The 22,828-nt window shown below is 37.8% G+C and overlaps 1 protein-coding gene and 1 pseudogene across 1 annotated transcript in view; both read right to left on the bottom strand.

Annotated features, from left to right (window-relative positions):
• Window positions 1-14,951, bottom strand: part of LOC103513209 — a 33,858-nt pseudogene extending 18,907 nt beyond the window's left edge.
• Window positions 14,952-15,402: 451 nt separating this feature from the next.
• The window catches only part of LOC103513199 (Fanconi anemia group D2 protein homolog), a 27,426-nt gene continuing 20,000 nt past the window's right edge, over window positions 15,403-22,828 (bottom strand). Inside the window, exon 26 of the mRNA XM_008478010.2 lies at window positions 15,403-15,850. The gene's annotated coding sequence lies outside the window, so the exon portion shown is untranslated. The remainder of the gene's footprint in view (window positions 15,851-22,828) is intronic.

Here is a 22,828-nt window from a genome sequence, read left to right as displayed (position 1 = left end):
GTACATGCCATAAGTATTGAAATTCTGAGAGTTCAAAATTTGATATGGAACTCAGAATTATTGAAGAAAAACAATATTCTAAAATTCTAGGAATTTAAACACATAGGTAGAGTGGCATTTGCCTCCGCTAGTTAGCAGTTATCAAAGTAAGCTCGTAATTCTTGAGTTCACTAATATTTGCGGACACAAAAGAATATTTTCAGCTCATATCTGAGTGCCTTTAAGTAGATCAGACAAGTCCAACACCTTTTTGATCAAAGAATCCGAGCATAATTATTATCATTGACTTACCTTGGACGAACTGCTACCGACTGACCATTGTATAGCTTGTTTATCATCTTGTAAGGAACAACTCGTTCTGACCTAGAGGTCGTAGATCTTGAAATCCTAAAATTCTAGGAATTTAAACACATAGGTAGAGTGGCATTTGCCTCCGCTAGTTAGCAGTTATCAAAGTAAGCTCGTAATTCTTGAGATAAGTTCACTAATATTTGCGGACACAAAAGAATATTTTCAGCTCATAACTGAGTGCCTTTAAGTAGAGCAGACAAGTCCAAAACCTTTTTGATCAAAGAATCCGAGCATAATTATTATCATTGACTTACCTTGGATACAATCCATGCATTGTATACTGTTTGGAATAGATTGTACGCTAGGATGATGTATTTGATGTTCATGGGCTTTCTGTCTTTCATATATTTGGGTCCTATGTGCAGCACAAAAGCGAGGTAGACAACTAGGGTACCTATGATAAGCCAGGAGGAGTTGCTGCTTATCAGAAACCATTTGTCTACTTCTTTGTCTGAAACAGAATAAAGTCATTTCAAAATTAGCTTCTCACAGGTTAACCTATGACCTTGCTAACATATCGCATAGGTTAATTTTTGTATGGCCAAAATTGTGAAATCCACCGAAAAAAATTCTGTGAAATGTTGATAAAATGCAATCACACAAGAAAAAAACTGACATTCAGAAGCCATTTGTCTACTTCTTTGTCTGAAACAGAATAAAGTCATTTCAAAATTAGCTTCTCACAGGTTAACCTATGACCTTGCTAACATATCGTATAGGTTAATTTTTGTATGGCCAAAATTGTGAAATCCATCGAAAAAAAATCTGTGAAATGTTGATAAAATGCAATCACACAAGAAAAAAACTGGCATTCAGAAGATCCGGTGTTATACAGTGATAACTTTTCAATACCTGAAACCAACTTGGTGCTGCAGAGTACTTATCTGAATTATGGTGACCGCATTTCCATAAAACAAGGTAGGCTGGTTCTCCAGTCAAGCTTTTGTTTACATACTACTGATGATATCACGAAGTTATAAGATGAATCGACAAATGAAATTTTCATTTCGGAAAGTAGACAAACTCGATTCAAAGATCTCAAGCTGTCTGTCTATCCATTTGTATTCTGTTAATAGACCCTTTAGACTTTAGAGTAGAGGAAAAACTGCCTATACAATACCTATCTACTCAGTCACCCATCTGGCATATTGCTAAAAAATAAATTTCATTTGTGCACTTTTAAAAAGATAAGTACGAATTTGATTAATTCTCACAAAGAAACCTTCATTTGACTTGCATCAGAAAAGGGTTCTGGAACCAATCCATCCCGGCCATCCCACATTAGACTGAAGCACCAGACAATCCCTGCCATGTGGGAACATTGTACCTTGGTTATGATTGATAGTATTGAAGGCGTTAGTTATCATCTTTGTGTTAATTGATAGTCAAGTTCAATGCCACCCCATTGGACCATGTTAGTTCCAAGGAAAAGCATCAATGACCACGCAAGACTAATAAATTTCTATACTTCATACCGGGAACCCACACTCAATTTGATTCCTGATTTCAAAGCCAAAAGTTTGGCTTGTGCGGAAATAATTATGGATAATGAAAGTCACAAGTTCCTTATGAATCTATTTGATTCCTGATTTCAAAGCCAAAAGTTTGGCTTGTGCGGAAATAATTATGGATAATGAAAGTCACAAGTTCCTTATGAATCTATTACCTACACGGTAATACAGTTATTCCGGTGTATCTTATTCTACATGAATTACACCTCTTGGCAGACTATTTTCACGGAAAGAAATTCTATTGACCAACACAAATTTATTTGGTACCCACCATCTTGTATACAAGATTTTATTGGTCTTAAACATTAATAATGTTTGAGTTTACCATTATTTTCCCTTGTACTTCCGTGTGCTCTTTCAGTTTGTAATACACACGAGTATGTAAGCAAATATTCAAATACACACAGATCTACGGTATTTAGAAATACCTTAAATTTAATGGGGAATGTTAGAAACTACATGCCGTGTTGGCTTGTTGCTGATTTGGAATTTTAACTTTTTTTACCTTAAATTTAATGGGGAATGTTAGAAACTACATGCCGTGTTGGCTTGTTGCTGATTTGGAATTTTAACTTTTTCAGGTTACATAGGGCCTACTGATAGTAATTAGTAAAGTGATAGCTAAAGTCTAAGAAGTATTTCTTACGCCTACGAAAGCATTTCGTAGTGATGACGAAGTACCGGGAGTAAGATTGGATTAACACAAGTGGTTGATCAATTCTGGACTGTGTAAACTGTAAAGAGTCTACGTGATTTGGAATACAATAAGTTAATATCGAACTGCTACCGATTGACCATTGTATAGCTTGTTTATCATCTTGTAAGGAACAACTCGTTCTGACCTAGAGGTCGTAGATCTTGAAATATAGTAGTGTGTGCGGACTGGGGTTGATAAAGTTGGATCTGATTTGGTCCAAGAAATGCTAAAGGTTACATAGGGCCTACTGATAGTAATTAGTAAAGTGATAGCTAAAGTCTAAGAAGTATTTCTTACGCCTACGAAAGCATTTCGTAGTGATGACGAAGTACCGGGAGTAAGATTGGATTAACACAAGTGGTTGATCAATTCTGGACTGTGTAAACTGTAAAGAGTCTACGTGATTTGGAATACAATAAGTTAATATCATTGGGTATTTCCTTTTAATTGAGGTGAACGTATTGGGTAAGACAAAAGGGGTATATCTAAAACACATCAATCAATGTTGTGTTATGATGGTTATTCGGATGCATTTCGAACATCCTTTACCAGGAGTTGCAGGACACCTATTTCACTGTGCGGCATGATGTGCTGGGTCCCTTGTAGGGACACAAGAAAATTCTTTGAGACGAGTGGAGTTAATATCATTGGGTACTTCCTTTTAATTGAGGTGAACGTATTGGGTAAGACAAAAGGGGTATATCTAAAACACATCAATCAATGTCGTGTTATGATGGTTATTCGGATGCATTTCGAACATCCTTTACCAGACTGTAAGGAAGGGTTAAAATTGGGATAGGTACCTGCAATTACGAGTCAGTCAACTGATGATAATGTTTAATGATTGTTTTGGTTTTACTTCACTTACTATTGTGTATTGTAATTAACTGATAATGATCTACAGATCGAAAGGACAGTAGCCAGCGGCTTTGCCGCATTGCACATATCAGGTGAAGTTATAGCTTATGTTTTTTTGAATGCCGTACATGCCATAGGTATTGAAATTCTGAGAGTTCAAAATTTGATATGGAGCTCAGAATTATCCTGACACATGTTTCAACAGTTCGACAACCCAGATCAAATTTAATCTGACAAATTTGGTTATAATCCTGATTTTTTTTTTGACTCACTATTACGTTAGGGTCAAGGATTTGGGAGGTTATCAGACATAATTATGATCTGTAAATAATATTTCATGTGACACATACATACATGTTAGGTTGGTAGGTAGATATTGTAGGTAAATACCCTTTTACTGGCAACGCAGAATTATCGACAATATGGTGAATTCCTCTAACTCCACAGTCCACGCATCTCTTCATTGAAGTTAAGTAACATCGGGCAAGGTGCGTGTTTGGATGGGTGACTTAACTTAGAACGTACCTTCAACAAGTTCATTGAGAACAACTTGAACATTGTCTCTGATGAAATTCGGTGCCCAAGACACCAACGCCATTTTGAATCCTGTTGCCGCCTCAGTGCTGATGGTCCTGGAAATGGAAATAATTTGAGAATTAGTTAAAATAATGTCCGCTTGCTGAGATATTTGGTCGACTCCTCATCAAATGACTCTAATGTGACAAAATAAACCCCCTATAAGTATAATGTATAAGGCAAGATTGAAACATTACCGATATCAACACCCGAAAATAATCGTATTGTACACCTTTCACGTGGTTTCTCACAAGCGTGACCATCAGCCGGCTTACATGAGAGTTCACATTTAAATTAACAATCTAAAGAAACACGATAATGACTACAAGTTGAGTCAACAAGTTCATTGAGAACAACTTGAACATTGTCTCTGATGAAATTCGGTGCCCAAGACACCAACGCCATTTTGAATCCTGTTGCCGCTCAGTGATGGTCCTGGAAATGGAAATAATTTGAGAATTAGTTAAAATAATGTCCGCTTGCTGAGATATTTAGTCGACTGCTTATCAAATGACTCTAATGTGACAAAATAAACCCCCTATAAGTATAATGTATATGGCAAGATTAAAACATTACCGATATCAACACCCGAAAATAATCGTATTGTACACCTTTCACGTGGTTTCTCACGAGAGTGACCATCAGCCGGTTTACATGAGAGTTCACATTTAAATTAACAATCTAAAGAAACACGATAATGACTACAAGTTGAGGATTTTAATTCAAGTACAAGACTACTTTTGGCCCGTAATATTTGGTGTATTTACCTAATCTTTATAACTTACACGTACACGCCATATCAATTGTTCATATCTTGGTGTTAATGATTCGTAATTTCATAAAGAACTTGAACTGAGGTGTTGAAATTTATTTAATTTAATTTGGCCACCTCTAATGTTTAACTTGAGCTAGATTAGGTATTTACCCAACACCTAGACCTTGACAGAACAGAAACCAGCTAATCTATTCTTGTGACTTGAGAAGAGATAATCCAGATATAAAGCAATCATTTCTAGGAAATCTGTTTTGTTTTCCAGGGGAAAAAAGTAAAGGGGTTTATCCTACATTCCGGTTAGAACAAATTTACCATCAGGAGATTTATGAGTGAGATATGAATTTTTATTTACCAAGCCCTATTATACAGTTGCTGAATAAGGATGAGGAAAGTAAACAACAGGATAACAGTGCTTGATTGACATTCAAACTCGATTCAAAGATCTCAAGCTGTCTGTCTATCCATTTGTATTCTGTTAATAGACCCTTTAGACTTTAGAGTAGAGGAAAAACTACCTATACAATACCTATCTACTCAGTCACCCATCTGGCATATTGCTAAAAAAATAAATTTCATTTGTGCACTATTAAAAAGATAAGTACGAATTTGATTAATTCCCACAAAGAAACCTTCATAAATTTACCATCAGGAGATTTATGAGTGAGATATGAATATGACTATCTGTGTACATATTTTTATTTACCAAGCCCTATTATACAGTTGATGAATAAGGATGAGGAAAGTAAACAACAGGATAACAGTGCTTGATTGAAATTGAACTCCAGTCCGTCTTTAAAACACGGAATTTTCTCTACAAAAAGGCAACCCCTTTAGGTTTTACAATTCTCACATGTACGTCAACGTGGGTCAAATATTGCAAGCACTTTTATAGTGTCATACATTAATGACCTAGATTTTTAGAACATTGGTCAAAATGTGCTATCATCGAACAGTTTCACGTTTCTGAAGAGTGCTCGTAATATCTATTGCCGCAGTCGTATTGAGGTGCATCACGTATGTATTGGCCAGTTATCAAATCAATAACCAAACAGACCTTGATTCATGTTCTTTGTGAAATACTCTTCATTGTTAACACAGTGACTCCTGAAGTCCTGAATGAGAAATGGTGTACGTGAAAGAGAACAGACTGTTAGTGAATGTGAGGGAGGAGGAGAGAGAAAGAAAAAAAGAAAGGGAGAGAAGAAGACAGGTAAGCAGGGTGACAAAAAATAAAAAAAATCTGGTGTGAACATCACACGACTTTCTATTACATTTGCGGAATACGTATTTGAAAAACAAAAAAGTAATAAAAAACTAAAAGGGGAATTTGTTGACACAGGGGAGTATCGAACCCGCAACTTCTCAACTGTAAGTCGGACAGTTCTAAAAGTTTCACCATTCGATTCGGCGTGAAAAATCACATGGGATCAACTATTCACATGCTTACTTGTTAATGGTTCACAAATAAAAAGGAAATTTGTTGACACAGGGGAGTATCGAACCCGCAACTTCTCAACTGTAAGTCAGAGCGTGCTAAAAGTAGCACCATTCGATTCGGCGTAAAAAATCACATGTGATTAACTATTCACATGTCGATTTTGAAAATTTGGACCGATTGCAATACTTTCTCATTACCTTGTATAGGTTCCCTATACGTAAGGGTAATAGAAAGTAATAAAATGGGAGAGATTAATGATAGAGGAACCTATGAGAAATGGTGTACGTGAAAGAGAACAGACTGTTAGTGAATGTGAGGGAGGAGGAGAGAGAAAGAAAAAAAGAAAGGGAGAGAAGACAGGTAAGCAGGGTGACAAAAAATAAAATGGGAGAGATAATTAATGATAGAGGAACCCAGGTACGAGTATGTATCTCTCCCTCTTCAAAGCTCAAAGTTACCTCTACTTATTTGGTTTTCAACAAAATAAAATGAAACAAATTCAGACCTAAAATAAAGGAAACCACAAGAAGCTCAAATATTTTCTTTCAGCTGATGCATCCTATCAAAGACAGCTTGGCAAGGTCGTTCCATATTGCAGTCGACGTGTTAACACTAGATATGGACATCACAAACTCTGACATAACGTAAAGCAAATAATGACATAAGAATACTATCACACTTCCAAGTCATTTCACTCGTCACTCATTCAAAACCAATTGACAATGAACCTGACCCGTTTCTAATTGAAGCCAAAAGACAGTACGTTACCATCTGACGGTAAGTATACGACTTGAGAATAGTCTAATAGTACCTGAATACTTGTAGTAAGAGCACAATGAAGACATAACTAGCTGAAGGCACAAGAAACGAGTAAGACGAGGTATGTATGTGTTTAAAATCATATAAAACAGTTGAGTTGGTTTATAATTAAAATTACTCTGTCCGAGCGGAAAGACATGGTAAACTTGAAATAAACAATTCAAGCGAAGAACGAATAGAAGATGGTTCAAAACAAATATCATTCTCAGGACAACATATCACAGTGAGGTCATACCACCCGGTATTTTGGAAATTATGGAAACTAGTTGTAGTTTTGGGTTCAAACTTTTTGGGAGAACCAAGAGGCCTTGACATACTGCAACTTATTCAAGAAAAGTTGCAGGACACCTATTTCACTGTGCGGCATGATGTGCTGGGTCCCTTGTAGGGACACAAAAGTTGCAGGACACCTATTTCACTGTGCGGCATGATGTGCTGGGTCCCTTGTAGGGACACAAGAAAATTCTTTGAGACGAGTGGTAATTCAAAAGCCCAATGTGCAAGAGGTTTGGTAACTTGGAAGAAATTACATAGTAGTGTGTGCGGACTGGGGTTGATAAAGTTGGATCTGATTTGGTCCAAGAAATGCTAAAGGTTACAGAGGGCCTACTGATAGTAAAGTCTAACCATTTCCAAGAAATGCTAAAGGTTACATAGGGCCTACTGATAGTAAAGTGATAGCTAAAGTCTAACCATTTCAAGAAGTATTTCTTACGCCTACAAATAGTCAAGTGATTTGGGATAAGACCTTTTTTTCTGGCGTCATGTGGTAGTCTTCTTCTGAAGGAGCTCTTTCGCGCTCAATCAATCCAAAACTCAAGATATTATTTTGGAATAAGATTAGTGTGTATTCAGTTTTCAGTCATAATAATCTATTCGATACTTAGTGAAGTTCTTGAAAAAGGAAGTCCTATCCTAATGGGGAAAAGAAACCTCCCTCTTCCTTCCAGAGTTGTCTCCAAGAACAGATTTCCAAACTGTCTAATTAGGCGTGCAAAAACAAATTGCAGTCTTGAGCAATCACTCATTCAAAACCAATTGACAATGAACCTGACCCGTTTCTAATTGAAGCCAAAAGACAGTACGTTACCATCTGACGGTAAGTATACCTGAGAATAGTCTAATAGTATCTAAATACTTGTAGTAAGAGCACAATGAAGACATAACTAGCTGAAGGCACAAGAAACGGGTAAGACGAGGTATGTGTTTAAAATCATACAAAACAGTTGAGGTGGTTTATAATTAAAATTACCTCTGTCCGAGCGGAAAGACATGGTAAACTTGAAATAAACAATTCAAGCGAAGAATGAATAGAAGATGGTTCAAAAGAAATATCATTCTCAGAACAACATATCACAGTGAGGTCATACCACCCGGTATTTTGGAAATTATGGAAACTAGTTGTAGTTTTGGGTTCAAACTTTTTGGGAGAACCAAGAGGCCTTGACATACTGCAACTTATTCAAGAAAAGTTGCAGGACACCTATTTCACTGTGCGGCATGATGTGCTGGGTCCCTTGTAGGGACACAAGAAAATTCTTTGAGACGAGTGGTAATTACCTACCTCGGTGGTGTAGTGGTCAAGGCGCTCGCCTGGTAAACAGGAGGGCGTGGGTTCAATCCCAGCCGAGGTATGGAATACCTACCTCGGTGGTGTAGTGGTCAAGGCGCTACCTACCTCGGTGGTGTAGTGGTCAAGGCGCTACCTACCTCGGTGGTGTAGTGGTCAAGGCGCTACCTACCTCGGTGGTGTAGTGGTCAAGGCGCTACCTACCTCGGTGGTGTAGTGGTCAAGGCGCTACCTACCTCGGTGGTGTAGTGGTCAAGGCGCTACCTACCTCGGTGGTGTAGTGGTCAAGGCGCTACCTACCTCGGTGGTGTAGTGGTCAAGGCGCTACCTACCTCGGTGGTGTAGTGGTCAAGGCGCTACCTACCTCGGTGGTGTAGTGGTCAAGGCGCTACCTACCTCGGTGGTGTAGTGGTCAAGGCGCTACCTACCTCGGTGGTGTAGTGGTCAAGGCGCTACCTACCTCGGTGGTGTAGTGGTCAAGGCGCTACCTACCTCGGTGGTGTAGTGGTCAAGGCGCTACCTACCTCGGTGGTGTAGTGGTCAAGGCGCTACCTACCTCGGTGGTGTAGTGGTCAAGGCGCTACCTACCTCGGTGGTGTAGTGGTCAAGGCGCTACCTACCTCGGTGGTGTAGTGGTCAAGGCGCTACCTACCTCGGTGGTGTAGTGGTCAAGGCGCTACCTACCTCGGTGGTGTAGTGGTCAAGGCGCTCGCCTGGTAAACAGGAGGGCGTGGGTTCAATCCCAGCCGAGGTATGGAATACCTACCTCGGTGGTGTAGTGGTCAAGGCGCTCGCCTGGTAAACAGGAGGGCGTGGGTTCAATCCCAGCCGAGGTATGGAATACCTACCTCGGTGGTGTAGTGGTCAAGGCGCTACCTACCTCGGTGGTGTAGTGGTCAAGGCGCTACCTACCTCGGTGGTGTAGTGGTCAAGGCGCTACCTACCTCGGTGGTGTAGTGGTCAAGGCGCTACCTACCTCGGTGGTGTAGTGGTCAAGGCGCTACCTACCTCGGTGGTGTAGTGGTCAAGGCGCTACCTACCTCGGTGGTGTAGTGGTCAAGGCGCTACCTACCTCGGTGGTGTAGTGGTCAAGGCGCTACCTACCTCGGTGGTGTAGTGGTCAAGGCGCTACCTACCTCGGTGGTGTAGTGGTCAAGGCGCTACCTACCTCGGTGGTGTAGTGGTCAAGGCGCTCGCCTGGTAAACAGGAGGGCGTGGGTTCAATCCCAGCCGAGGTATGGAATACCTACCTCGGTGGTGTAGTGGTCAAGGCGCTACCTACCTCGGTGGTGTAGTGGTCAAGGCGCTACCTACCTCGGTGGTGTAGTGGTCAAGGCGCTACCTACCTCGGTGGTGTAGTGGTCAAGGCGCTACCTACCTCGGTGGTGTAGTGGTCAAGGCGCTACCTACCTCGGTGGTGTAGTGGTCAAGGCGCTACCTACCTCGGTGGTGTAGTGGTCAAGGCGCTACCTACCTCGGTGGTGTAGTGGTCAAGGCGCTACCTACCTCGGTGGTGTAGTGGTCAAGGCGCTACCTACCTCGGTGGTGTAGTGGTCAAGGCGCTACCTACCTCGGTGGTGTAGTGGTCAAGGCGCTCGCCTGGTAAACAGGAGGGCGTGGGTTCACCCTGTGTCGACAAATTTCCCTTTTATTTGTGAACCGTTACCAAATAAGCAAGTGAATAGTCAATCTCATGTGATTTTTCACGCGGAATCGAATGGTGAAACTTTTAGAACTGTCCGACTTAATGTAATAGAAAGTCGTGTGATGTTCACACCAGATTTTTTAGCAGTATGTTTATTAGGAGAAGTAGGTAGCTTAAAGTAACTTTATCTAATGAAATAGCTACCATCTATCATGTTCAAGTTTATGAATGTCTAGAGCAAATGTCTATGACACTATCTCGACAATTGAGTACAATGAGCTTAGAGATTCATACGAAATCACTTGGTGACATTTTTCTAACTCTACCTATAAAAAAAAAAATTGCAATATTTTACTTGATAGTCTAGGATTTGATCTCGCAACTATTCTTCTTTCTTAAGAATTTTCCTTTCCACTACCTTTTTCTTCAATCGCAGGAAAATGTTCCTCGTAATATGCATACGTAATTAATGGTCTGTCGTCATCAAAAGGCTTGAAAAAGGAAGTCCTATCCTAATGGGGAAAAGAAACCTCCCTCTTCCTTCCAGAGTTGTCTCCAAGAACAGATTTCCAAACTGTCTACTTAGGCGTGCAAAAACAAATTGCAGTCTTGAGCAATTTTTTAGCAGTACCTATGTTTATTCATAGTTGTCTTCAAGAAGAGATTTCCAAACTGTCTAATTAGGCGTGCAAAAACAAATTGCAGTCTTGAGCAATTTTTTAGCAGTATGTTTATTAGGAGAAGTAGGTAGCTTAAAGTAACTTTATCTAATGAAATAGCTACCATCTATCATGTTCAAGTTTATGAAAATGTCTAGAGCAAATGTCTATGACACTATCTCGACAATTGAGTACAATGAGCTTAGAGATTCATACGAAATGAGTGACATTTTTCTAACTCTACCTATAAAAAATTTGCAATGTTTTACTTGATAGTCTAGGATTTGATCTCGCAACTATTCTTCTTTCTTAAGAATTTTCCTTTCCACCACCTTTTTCTTCAATCGCAGGAAAATGTTCCTCGTAATATGCATACGTAATTAATGGTCTGTCGTCATCAAAAGGACCAACTTACGCCAGTCTTTTAATATAAGAAGTACTTATAAAGAACCTGTCTTTTACCGTATCATAAGATGTCCTAACAAGGTGGAGACTGCCATCATAGACTAAGCCAAGACAGGAAAAATCACAACACGTGGTGGAAAAAAATTGCATAATTTGTTATCAGCCCTAGTCGCGTTTTGCTCACTGCATAATTGCAGTGGTGCTTTTGCTAATTTAGAATACAAATTAAGTGATCTGAAAAACCATAAAACTTGTTATCAGTGAGGGAAAAATTTTTTTTTTTCATTTTGCTGACGCAATGGGGTTGACCCAAATTCTGAAAGTATCAGGTGTCATTTAGATAGAAAATGGAAGGTAAAGACCCATGATGAAATGGGTTTGTTTTCTGTTACCTATACTGCTATACTGCACAGGCAAAGAAGGCAGAACTAAATAGGAACATCAGTATCGTTAATTCATCTTAAACCGTGAGGTTATTAATTATTAATGTCCTCCAAAACTTGTGGTAAGTTTTGAAAACTTTGCAAGAAGGAACGCATTTTGCTCAACTTGCCATCATATTTATATCTACATTCCGTATTATCTACCAGAGGGTACCAGGCACTCGAACTAAATAGGAACATCAGTATCGTTAATTCATCTTAAACCGTGAGGTTATTAATTATTAATGTCCTCCAAAACTTGTGGTAAGTTTTTGAAAACTTTGCAAGAAGGAACGCATTTTGCTCAACTTGCCATCATATTTATATCTACATTCCCTATTATCTACCAGAGGGTACCAGGCACTCAGGCAGACTGGTAATTAAATGTTGCCTCTAGAATTGCGATGGAACGATCATTTCAAAACTTTTATGCACAATAACTTTTTTCATACAAAAAAAGTTGAAAAGTAATCTTCGAACGTTGTCTAAAAAATCAAAGCGGTGAGATAATGTCCGATGTGGTAATGCAAGTTTTGAATAAAGCAATGCTATTAAACCGTTCATGTAGGGTGTCCAGGCTGTCTGGTAATATTTTAATTAATTACTGTGCCATTTCTGACACAATAAGTAGATTGCGTTAGTTCATGTAATTCGTATTTGAGCACATAACGCACTTATTGAGGCTTACCTTGATCATTGCTTACGCATGATAAATATTAATTGATGCCATTTTTGAAAACATGCATTTCCAGTTTTTTCCTACACCGATTGGAAACAGCAGTTGAGCAGTTCCTGTTCAAACACTTTCTTTCTTGTAACATAACTTCATGTATTTTCTCTAAATATAGAGTTGCTTTTTTAATTGAAATTAAGTATTCTGCGTAATAAAGTCATAGTATTGTAGGTAAGTAGGTATACGTGTAATAATGTTCGACCCGATCATAAAGGTGTTAATCTAAGGGTAGTAGGTGCATATTACAGATTACATTGTATTACAGATTACCTACGTATTGAATGTTTCATCTATACAATTGAGGAGAAGTTCACAAAGGCGAATTATCTATCTCTGAAACAAAATACTATCTCGTATTAATACATGATTATATGATAAATGATAAGGTACCAAGGTATCTTGATTAATGAGGGCTAGGCATTACAAGATGCATCAGACAATGCTTACGTTATTAGCCTTATTACCATGCGCATACTGTGCATGTGCTCATTACAAAAGAATTGAATTTAGTTACCGACATGACTGTATGGCAAGGTCTTCCTAAAATTAGAAGATTTCCCAGTAAGATCAATGTGAAATGGGGACTTGTCAATAGATTCATATAAGCTTAACCCAATCTTTCGGGCAGTTGCCCCCACACCTAAGCCTCAGAGTGGGCTTTTTGTGTATGGAGTTAGGCAACTTGTCCATAATAAGATCAGGGTCTATGCAAATAAGGTGCATACACTACAGATATGTATCTGCTTTGCGGCAATTTTGAACGAAGTATGAACATGATTCTCCAGATAATTTGAACCTCAGAGGCAACTTGTCCATAATAAGATCAGGGTCTATGCAAATAAGGTGCATACACTACAGATATGTATCTGCTTTGCGGCAATTTTGAACGCAGTATGAACATGATTCTCCAGATAATTTGAACCTCAACCAGCACAGCTCTGCCGCGGGAGTGTTCGAACCCTCGACCCCGAGATTGAGAGTCTCGTGCTCTGTTCGTGGCATATACTGCCGCACGCGAAGTGTACGCATCTCAATGGAAGTAGAAGCGATCTTGACCTCTCCACGATAAAACAGTTTCGTGAACTTGAAAAGTCAAATGCCATAACTACTAGGCGCATACATTAACATCAATGTGTAACGCCAACGAGATAGCTAAGACTAGCCCACAGTATCTAATCAAATTACGCTCGCAAGTACCTATCTCTAGTCCTAATAATGAAAGTTATTTATTGTACAACAATCAATGTCATTTCATATGTCACATTTTTAGAAGGATGTTAAGGGCACAAAAACCACCTCTCATCAGTATTGCACACAAATGGGTTAGTAGATCCCTATGCCTATGTGTGTACGTAGATAATTACCTATCAATATAGGTTACCAGGTAGCTCTACGTACTACTTATTGTTGTTTTTCACATAGTCCCCAACATTGTTTGATTTCTGACCTACCCAACATAAAGATTTATGGTTTCGAGTTTTCCGGACAAGTTTGATTTTCTCCATTTCCTTTTATATCAACTTAATTGCCTCGTATAGCTACTCTATAGGAATTGACACTTGATTTGTGATGGGTACTAAGGTATGCATGTAGTTAGTAGGTACCAATTGCAAAATATGCAGTTTGCCAATATTTTATAGAGTAGCCTACTGCTGGAGTAAAGGGACTTTTCAGTCCTATGCGAGCAGTATAAATAAGCACTATTATTATTATTATTATTATTATAATTCAAAAGCCCAATGTGCAAGAGGTTTGAGATTTAGCCAATAAAAGAATAGTCGAGTGATTTGGGATAAGACCTTTTTTTCTGGCGTCATGTGGTAGTCTTCTTCTGAAGGAGCTCTTTCGCGCTCAATCAATCGAAAACTCAAGATATTATTTTGGAATAAGATTAGTGTGTAATTGTGTATTCAGTTTTCAGTCATAATAATCTATTCGATACTTAGTGAAGTTCTTGAAAAAGGAAGTCCTATCCTAATGGGGGAAAGAAACCTCCCTCTTCCTTCCATAGTTGTCTTCAAGAAGAGATTTCCAAACTGTCTAATTAGGCGTGCAAAAACAAATTGCAGTCTTGATATTTATATAAAAAAAAAAAAAAAACACACACAGTTTAATGTAACTTACCCTAATTATGAAGCTCGTCCTCCTTTGAGAAATGAGGCCTTTCAAGCTTTTGACCGAGGAATTTCAAAAATAAAAAGCACAACACCTTGCTAGAAAATAAAACGGAAATTTTTTACGTACTTTTACGAGATTTTTTAAAAGAACAAAAAAGATCCGAATATTAGTCGATTAATAAAAATCGCACAAAAAGTTTACATTCGCAGTTCGCACACGAAAAAAAGTTGTCGTATTTCAACACCTGAAATCCAAACGGCGAAAAAAATTACGCGAACACTTCTTGGCTCTGGTTGAACAAACAGCGAGTAGCATGCAGTTGATTCTTGGACGATTTGTGTACAATGACTAACAGAGAACTGGTGGTGAACTGGTGATCAAACAAAAAAGATGGATGTGGAATTAATTCTCTCGCGGCTTGTGACGACCTTGGGATCATCTCCCCACTTTGCAACGCTAGGTCAGCAGCCACCCCCTGGGTGTTGAGAGGTCCCCTGGCACTCGAGGAGTTTGACGAGGAATGAATTTCCCATTGATTTAAATAAATTATGGTGGATTTCACCAAGGTCTTAATCAGAGATTTCACTAATGAGGGAATTTTTAATGATCCAAAAAGGACTTTTTAATAATCAAAAAAGGAGTTTTTAATGATCCAAAACTCCTTTTTGAAATCCACCATTAGAATTATTATGGTAGCAAAAATAAATTTTCTTCGTAATGTTGCTAATGAGATGAAACAGGGGGAAAAACAGGTAGCCCTGAAAGACTTTGAGATCCCTTTTAATCAGATCTCAAAATCTAAAGCCGATTGAAAGTTGAGAAAAATGTGGAATTACAAAAGAAATGTTCACTTTATTTTTCTACAAAATAGATACAAAATTTTAGAGGGTTACAAAATATTGGTAAGCACTGTTACAAAATCAATAACTATACAACTTACTCGTATAAATGAATACAATATACACTCAATACGGGGCACGGTTAGCCCAGTGCTTACCATTCAGAAGATCCCGGGTTTGATAGTTGTATCTCTGGTTGCCCATTTGATGAGCATTTCTCTTTCTTCTCGTTCTAAAGCTGTGTCCACACACGATCGACGCATCGACTGAAACCGTACACTGCAACAACATTCACCTCATCGATCGACGAGGTCGAATATGTGTGGACACAGCTTAAAATATTCTTTCCCTTATTCAAAGCTATTTTATAACTTACTCATTTAAGTCCCACAATCTTCCGACTTCTGTTTTCATTCATTCCGACCAGCATCAATCTGCAATCAGTTCAAGCGATGCATTTTATTAATCACAATGGCGGATCCTTATCGATTATGGCAGATAAGTGAGAAATAATTATGTCATGGGAAAGAAATCTATTATCAAACCATAACCTGGCACAGTAACCCGTGGACTTTTGTGGCCATCCATTACCTCTTCGTACCTGAAGATTAGAAGGTTCATTTGTGGTTAAGTACTATCAAGCGTGGTTGGTATCTTAACGGGTGACCGATTAGTCACGTGATCCTGGGTTAATCGGGGTGCACTCAGCCTCATGAATATCTAAACTGGTGATCTGACTTTTGAAGTTGGGGATGTGCCCCTCATATGTCATAGAATCAGTGATCTGTAGGGAAGGGAGGTAGGTACTGTTATTAATTTATAAGTTACTGCATTTGGCTTATGATAGCCATTTTTAGCCAACATCACTTTCATATGCAGTTCTTTTTTTTAGACTTGACATGGAATACATCTGACACTTTGAAGCTCTTATCTGCTGGATTGTGAAATCAATCCATTGAGTGTACAACGTACAGTACCACCAGTATGCAATATACACTTTTATCTCTTGGTATTACAATGCATTATTTCTCTGGAAACGTTGGCATGGAAGAGGATCAAAATTGCAAAAAACCGAACAACTAGATCTAGATCATCTGCAGAACAATAAAATTCTGCATGGTCATAAAATATACTAAAAAGTTATTCTATTTTTAAAATATTAATGTGTCTTGTTCGGTATGACTGATTCACTTCATGGCGTCCTAAAAATAGAAAACGAATGTTTCATAAAGTTTCATTACACAAAAGCATGGCTACAATGGGTACACTTACCCTTTGATTCATATTACCAAAAGTAACTGTGTACCTCTAGTTTAGTTATTAAAGGGTTTATTAATTAAAAATAGAAAGTAATTGTCAGCACAAGGACATGAAGTTCGATTACCTACATCAAGAGTCGGTATAGTATTATTGAAACATTTTGGATTAATATAAAATTTAGGATTATGAGGACAGAACACGAAAATACTGAAGGGAAAGATAACACAAATCATGTCTAAGTCTTTTTACTTTCTATTACTAGAGTATAGCGAGCTATACTAGTAATGAAAGTATTGCAATCAGTCCAAATTTTCAAAATCTGGAAATGGTTGGAAATATCCGTTTTGGGATCCCCTGATGTCAAAAAAGTGGTTTTTAACCCATGGTCTGTACGTAACGTACGTACAGCCTTATTACCATGCGCATACTGTGCATGTGCTCATTACAAAAGAATTGAATTTAGTTACCGACATGACTGTATGGCAAGGTCTTCCCAAAATTAGAAGATTTCCCAGTAAGATCAATGTGAAATGGGGACTTGTCAATAGATTCATATAAGCTTAACCCATCCTTTCGGGCAGTTGCCCCTACACCTAAGCCTCAGAGCACGTACGTACGTACTACAGGTTTAAATGGGAAAAAGTCAAAAGTTGTATACAAAATATCTCAAGAACGGTTTGTCGTAAAGCGATGAAATTTGGTATGATATCCCGGTATGGTTCAAGGATGCGACTGTAACAATTTGGTAAAAATCGGATAGTCACCCATCTAGATATTAACCAAAGCAATTGTTACTTAACCCTTATTTCGTGGAAAATGTGAAAAGTTTGTATACAAAATATCTCACGAACGGTTTGTCGTAGAGCGATGAAATTTGGTATGCTATACCGGTATGGTCCAAGGACGCGACTGTAACATTTGGTGAAAATCAGATAGTCACTCATCCAGATATCAACCAAAGTCAATGTTGCTTCGGACTTAGAAAATTAAAAAAAAAAAAAAAAATCAATTTTTTTGTATAATTTTGTATACAATACCAGAGATTATACGTCCGCGGGCTAGGATGATATTGAAGGACTATTATTTATTTTTCTTTTCCATTAGTGCAAGGAAAATTAAATCTGATCTGCCCGCAGATTCTATTGCTAAACGTATAACAATACTGGGTTCAACTGAAGAAAAGAACACCAGTTGTGAACATCACACGACTTTATATAAATTTAAATCACATTTGCGGAAATACAAAGAAGGGCGAAAATTTGTTTGATGGGGGTCAGTCTCCATAACTACTTTTTTGAGACATGCTGGTTTTTCAGCGTTTGCACAGGCGCAAGATGATGCTATACAAACACAAAACAAAAAAATGTTATTACGAGACTATAATCACTGTATGGACCCGAGGGTAACTGATGTAAACTCGCTTTTCTACAATCATCATGTACAGTGACATTCTGACATTACACCTTGCTGTCATCTGATATACCAGACACTTCCAGAACCCAGTATACTGTTCACCGCAAGAAATATTAAGTGCCAATGTCAGCTGAGACCAAGACCATCTACGCCTTAAGGAGTATGCAACATTCTTGTCTCATTGGCAATCTATTGGATAGTATGATAATAGAAGCTTATCTTTGTGCATTAAGGACCACGTGGAGTGCTTTGTATGGTATGAGCTTATGGTAAACAAGTGGTCTTGGGTTCAAAATGGTAAACATATTGATTAAAAATTTCCACGATCTTTTTAGGATAATGATTAGTTTTTGACTCTATGTAATTAGCTGATGTATACGTAGAGCTGATGTAATTGAAAATTCAACTGAACACGCTGTGGTTTATTTTCCCGGAACTTTGTTTATCTTAAAGTTCTTACATACAATAGGTGCCTCTACACACTCAGAGGCTTAGGTGTAAGGGCAAACAGCCCTAAAGGATAAGCTTCTACGAATCTCTAGGTACCTCTTGTCAGTTCATCTACCCAACCTGTTGCCCAACAAGAGTTGGATGGCTTATCCTGGTGACCATTGGGGTCTCTTTAGTCGCCTCTTAAGACAGGCATGGATGGAGTTACTTTGAAGTTGTTCTAATCCCCTAATACCCACAGGGAGGACCCATGTAGTGGATATTTTCGTCTAAAAGCTTTAGAGTCGTACATGATGGAATCCTATGCTGCTACATTCTATTCATATCCAAATAGACATACGAGTAAAGTATACGAAAGCAGCCCTCACATACTAGGTACGCGGGATGTTAGGATACGATTCCACACGGGGTCAACTGAGCCAAACAAGCCTTGGACATTATAAGCTAGAGACTTGAAATTTGGTATGTAGTTCACAAATGTGACAAGAATGCAACACAAAATGTTTGGTTGAGATGGGTTTTTTTTTTTTTTTTTTTTTTTTTTTTTTTTTTTTTTTTTTTTTTTTTCACCGATATAAACCAGTTTTGTCAAAAACAATATACCTAATTACTATAAATTTTAATAAACATTTTTTGTGCACTAGCAAATGTCAACCCATGAAATTGGCAAGGTCACCCCCTCAACTATTGGTAAAAAAAAAGTCTCATTAGTCAGCCCTGCGCAAGTCCAAAGTTACTTTCTCCCACTTTTCCCTCCATTTTTAGCACAAGGATGATCATTGACCACTAACACAACATGATATTGGTGTCACTAGACCCAGACTTCAAGTTAAATCAAATATGACTAAAAAAAGTAAAAAACAGTATTACTTATAAAATATTACCTAAAAAACAACATTACCCATAGGTATCGGGTAATATTACCCAATAGGTATTACCCATAGGTATCTTAAAATTCAATACGACTGTGTATACTAAGGTCCAACTTTACATGTAAGTAGGTAGATAGCCTTTCCAAACAACCCTACCATGCTGACCATGATCATTGCTCACCCTCCCTCATTGAATACGGCCCCCACATAAGTTTTGTCCGTTGTGGGTACAACAAGTCCACAGATTTCGACCCGGACTTCCGAGACGAAACCATCAAAAAATTGGCAAAGAAAAAGCATAAAAATTCACCAGTGCAGCATATTTTAGTCCAGTTAAATGGGTAAGTTCTTTTTCAACATTATCGCTGTGAGGAAGTTAACATTGGAGCTTGACAGCTCTAATTAGCATTTCTTTTATAGGTCTACCCATTAACCTCAATACTTTCCTTGGAATAAAATCCATGTTTTCCGGAAGTTAATAAAAAGGACATGCTTACCTCTCGTTAAACCTTTAGCATTTCAATTTTCAGTTATTAGCATGTTACTTCATTATAATCTTTTAATAACTTAGATAATGATATATTGGCCTAAACAGGTAGTTATAAAACCTATATGTAAGTATATGATCGTATGTATCTAATTACTAAAACATAACAAATTATTTTACATATGCACTCTTGATCAAAGTTCGATTTTTTTTTCCATTTCCATTTAATTTTTACTTTCCTTATCCTATAGGAAGGAAAGTAATGTAATCGGGTCAAAATTTCGATGGTCAGTTTTTAGTGCCAAAACACGTTTTGAGGTCCCTAGAGCCTAAATCCAAAGTTTCAGCCATTGGTCCGTGGGTGTGTCTGTCTGTGTGTCTGTCTGTCTGTCTGTAAACAAAATATCTCGAAAACGGTAAGAGCTAGAGACTGGAAATTTGGTATGTAGATGTCAAGATGTGACAGAGGATGCGACACGAAAACTTTTGGTTAAGATCGGTGCAACGGTTGGCGGCATTTTACCGCTTTTTGGCGGTTTGGGTGTAATTTAATTAACAATATCTCGGGAACGGTATAAGCTGCTAGAGACTTGAAATTTGGTATGTAGTTCACAAATATGTGACAAGAATGCAACACAAAATGTTTGGTTGAGATGGGTCCTGCGCTTTGGCCGGTATTTTGACCGCTTTGGACAGATTTTCGAGCCGTTTTTTTGGCGGTTTTCAGCTATAGCTAGACAACAAAAACGTTAGAGATATTGTAAAAGTTAGGTAAAAGAACAACTCAAATAGGCATCAATTCAATAGGATAAGGAAAGTCGTTGTATGTTCACAACCAGATTTTTTCTTCAAAAGTTCTGACTTCTTGTTTTTTTTTTTCTTTTTTTTTTAGTTCCAAGGGTAAAAAACCCACTGGAAGCAATCAGAACAAAAAAAAAAAATCTAAATAAAAAAAAAAAAAAAAAAAAAAAAAAAAAAAATAAGGACTCAAGCTGCTGATTAGGTAAAGGTATATATATTTTTTTTTCGAAATCTCCTAGTTCATTAAACTGTCCTAAGGAATTCCAAGGTCCTACGAGGTCCAAAACCAAAAACCACTAAATTTTCTTTATGTGCTGAATATCTTTGCGAAATATCAAAATTGGACTAACCTATTAAGAGTTTTAGCGAGAAGAACAAACGAATAAGACCCTAACTACAAGGCCAGACTCGACCCCTCAGTACCAGACACCTGCACTCTCTGCCAGAGTCTCAACCACGATGTTTGGCACTTGTTCTCCTGCCCATCCAAACCCACAACTCTGGATCCAACCTCCCTCTGGACTGATCCCGTGGTGGTGGCGAAGTTCCTAGATCTAGAAACGGAATTGTGAAGCTGATGCGTCGGAAACGTTAAAAACAACAACAACCCTTTTTTGTTCGGTCAACCATTCTGAAGTTCCTAAAGCTAAGCCTCATTAACTTTCCTTCCTATTGGACAAGGAAAGTAGTAAAAAAGAATATGGGACAGCCAATAATATTTTCAGACATTTTACTACGAAAAGAAGGGTAACGACTTGCCGTCTAATAACAGGTTGCCAAACACGATGTTAGTAAAAGCAGCTTGGTTTTGGTCAAGTTCCAATGATTTTCCCATAAGAAATGAATAATTTCAATAAATGCCTATGTAGTGAACATGCAATTTTACAATTCTTTATAGAATTTATATCGACTTTTGAACTGGTCTAACTAAAAAGTAGTTCAAGAGGACAGATAATTCTGCCTTGAGATATTTTAACTATCAATATTTTATGAAATTCTTTATTAGTCTATGTACTTTTTCAAAGGTTACTATATAAAACTTCCGCAAAGAATTAAAAGATAGCTATCTACGTATTTATACCACTGAACATTTCAAAGTACAAGTAATGATCAACTACATTTCACATTACTTTACACTCTTTACAGTACCTACGACTCCTATACAAGAACATCCAAAAATCAATGACCAAAAATCAATTATTTCCAAAAATCAATGACTCTGTTTTACATAGTGTAGGTACTGTTTTGATTTGAAGGTCTAAGAAGAAAAAAAAAAAAATAAAAAAAATAATAAATAAATAGAATATACATAAAATAAAAATAATAATAGAAATCCATTATTGACCTTGGACAAGTACTACATAGGTAATTAATAATAAAATTACTATTTCATTGCATAATCCAATGAATACCTGACACCTATTTGTTCAATAGCATTGCCTCGAGTAAATAAATGCATATTTTTCAAACATAGATTTTTTGTCAATTCCCACCCTCGGGTTTTTGCGTAAGGATAAGAACTAAGGACACAGAATTTGATAGTGTCCATGTCGCATTGATGATTAAAGTGATAGATGCCTCAATCTAATTTATTAACTCCTACAAGTGAAATCAGATAAACTGATACATCACTGAAGAAGTGACTGAACAGCCTATTACTTGAAGGTGTCTCAGATATTTTATTTGCTTGAGGATTTTACGAGCTATGCACGTAGGAGTACAATATCCCTAAGCCTACTAATATCTCAGGTAGCAGTACTATACCTTTGAGCCTAATAACCTCTGGTGTTGGTTTTGTCTTGAAGCCAAGGTAGTGCTTATGAGTTATGAAGGAATCATTGAATGTAAAAACATGACTGCGGGCCAGTTATGCTAAATGTATTGGTATCAAATGTATTGCAATATTCTCAGATAAAAGGAAATTCCGACATATGTATGTACGTCAGGGGGAAAGATCCTTGTAACCTATTGGTATTTCAAACATGTATGTACATATGAGTATTATGTTTATGTATTAACAAAATAAACTAATTAAACTATGATATACTATGTCCCTATCTGCTGATACAACTCCCTATAAATCCTATGAAGTTGCGAACCTCTAACAAATCAGTTTAGGGGGGGGGTGG

The sequence above is a fragment of the Diaphorina citri genome, unplaced genomic scaffold, assembly GCF_000475195.1.
Source record: "Diaphorina citri unplaced genomic scaffold, Diaci psyllid genome assembly version 1.1 scaffold939, whole genome shotgun sequence".
In the NCBI taxonomy this organism is placed as follows: domain Eukaryota; kingdom Metazoa; phylum Arthropoda; class Insecta; order Hemiptera; family Psyllidae; genus Diaphorina; species Diaphorina citri.
Note: the sequence above shows the minus strand (reverse complement) of the source record. Positions and strands in the feature narration are given on the sequence as shown.